The sequence below is a fragment of the Lynx rufus genome, unplaced genomic scaffold (assembly GCF_022079265.1).
Source record: "Lynx rufus isolate CCGP_SWC_20201006 ecotype Redwood Valley unplaced genomic scaffold, mLynRuf1.p SCAF_2, whole genome shotgun sequence".
In the NCBI taxonomy this organism is placed as follows: Eukaryota; Metazoa; Chordata; class Mammalia; order Carnivora; family Felidae; genus Lynx; species Lynx rufus.
Window position 1 is genome coordinate 13,836,146 of NW_025814834.1, and position 2,260 is coordinate 13,838,405.

At 40.2% G+C, this 2,260-nt stretch overlaps 1 non-coding gene across 1 annotated transcript; it reads right to left on the minus strand.

Moving 5' to 3' along the window:
• Positions 1-619: 619 nt before the first annotated feature.
• Positions 620-691, minus strand: TRNAA-AGC (transfer RNA alanine (anticodon AGC)). Its single transcript has one exon. It is a non-coding gene; the product is annotated as a tRNA-Ala (tRNA).
• Between the last annotated feature and the right edge of the window lie 1,569 nt (positions 692-2,260).

The following is a 2,260-nucleotide window of genomic DNA, read 5'->3' on the forward strand; positions in this document are numbered from 1 at the left end:
ACAGGGATCTGTCGCCTACGTGGCTAGTTCCGACTCTGAATACCTGCTCATCTTGAACTAGCTGTGGCTTGATTCTTTTTTCTTGTTTTTTACCCAACAGTATTTCTATCACAAATATGAGGGATGTTGTTCTGTGCGTAAACTATCGTAGACTCAAAATCGGGAGGGAGTGGCAACAGGGAGCTTATTCCAGAATTGACTTTGACCACATTGTGTTTGATTGCTGGCTCATACAGGGATTAACTGGGGATAATAGGTCCCATCCTACCCGCCATCCGTAACCTTGCTTCCCCTTCATTCTGAGCTGCCAAATTAGTTCCTGTACTAAAAAACAGAGTAGAATGCCCGGGTCCTCAATACCACATCTACCTTCCATTTGGAATAGTGACTGCACGCGATCCCTTACTTAGTGACCAAATCCTATCATTAACCATTAGGGAAGTAGAGCCAGTATGTGAAATGGAACAACAAAACATCAAAATTAAAACAACAACAACAACAACAACAGCTCCCTTTGATTTCTAAAGTGTTTGATTAAAATTCATTAAGAATAAAATCTGGTTCTATGTGGTGTGGCTGTCACAAAGAAATATATTTCCTGAGCAGGACATAAGTAGAATGGAGATGCTGGGGATCGAACCCAGGACCTCATGCATGCTAAGCATGCGCTCTACCACTGAGCTACATCCCCACCTGCTATGATGTTGGCTTTCTAGACTGCTTTCATGAAATAAAACAGAAATTTGCTCCCTTAAAAGAAAACTACTGGTTATAGTAATAGCTGGGAGGTTTTCTTTTCTGGGGGGAAGGGGGGAGGGGGGAGCAGATGATGCAGAGGGTGTATATGGGGAGGTCCTAGGAGATAGAAATGAAAATATTTACTTTTATTTCTGTGCTTTTGTGTACTTGAGTATTTTACCATGCAGACATTACCTACTTAAAGCAAATAAAGACGTAAAATAAAATAAAAGAGAAAAAAAACAGAATGAAATCCTGTGATGTTTATAATTTTCCTTCGAAAAGAAAATACTTCATAATAACTTGTAACGCATGTAAAAATATTAAAGTCACACTCATTCTTTATAGCCTACGTTGCTAAATAAAGCAAACGATGACAATTCTATTTTGAATATTATTATTTTTTTCTTTTTCTTTTTTGTATTACTAAATCTAAGAAGGAATTGCCATTTTCAGAGTACCGTTGCTGGTTCCTCAAGTTCCTGCGGATGGGACACAGCATCTGTTGAGTGTTTTAACGTGCGCTTTCGAGGCTCCCACAGTATTCACAGATTAAACATCCAGAAAAACATTAAGTATTTCTCACCATGAGAATACCACCTTATATTTCTACGACCCTTTTTGTGTGTTTATAACACTTCTTTCATGCCTGATCACATTTTATTTTTCATTTGTCTGTGAGCAAGATTTCATTATACCGATATTAAAAGGCATCCAAAGCGAATGCACAAAGAGCGTGAAAATTCACAATTTATTAGTAAGCCAAAAAGTGGAACTTGAACGTGACTTTTCTGACTGCCAATTAGTGCCTTTAAAAATAACGTTCTCATGGGGCACCTGGGTGGCTCAGTCAGTTGAGCGTCCGACTTTAGCTTGGGTCATGATTTCACAGCTTGTGGGTTCGAGCCCCACATTGGGCTCTGGGCTGACAGCTCAGCGCCTGGAGTCTGCTTCAGATTCTGTGTCTCATTCTCTCTCTACCCCTCCCCTGCTCGTGCTCTGTCTCTCTCTCACAAAAATAAATAAAAATTACAAAAATAAAATAATAAAAATAATGTTCTCGTAAACACAGCGGCCATGTTGAGGAATATCATGGACAACATGCCCTCTTTGAGGGATTCTTCTAAGATGTATTAGAATGGCAGAGGCCGCCATTATTTAGACTGTGATGAGACTATGATTTCAATTTTAATATAATAATCACAAAAAGTTTAAGGACAACACCCGCATGACTTTTCTGTGCCCCACATAGCTTAGCCTAGTGCTTTAAATATAATAGGGTCTCAAATATCCCATGTCTTCTACCTACATAAACAGGACTCAATAGAGGGCACCTGCTAGGGCAACTTCTATCTTCCCCAGAGGCTTCTAAACACATCAGCGGGGTCAACGGAAAGCATGTTGCCTGGATCACCTCCAACAGGGTCCAAAGAAAGCCCCAGATACCCACCTTCATCCAGCCCCTGACATTTAAAGCCTCAACACCACTGTCTTGAAGCCCCCAAGACGTATCTCATTATGT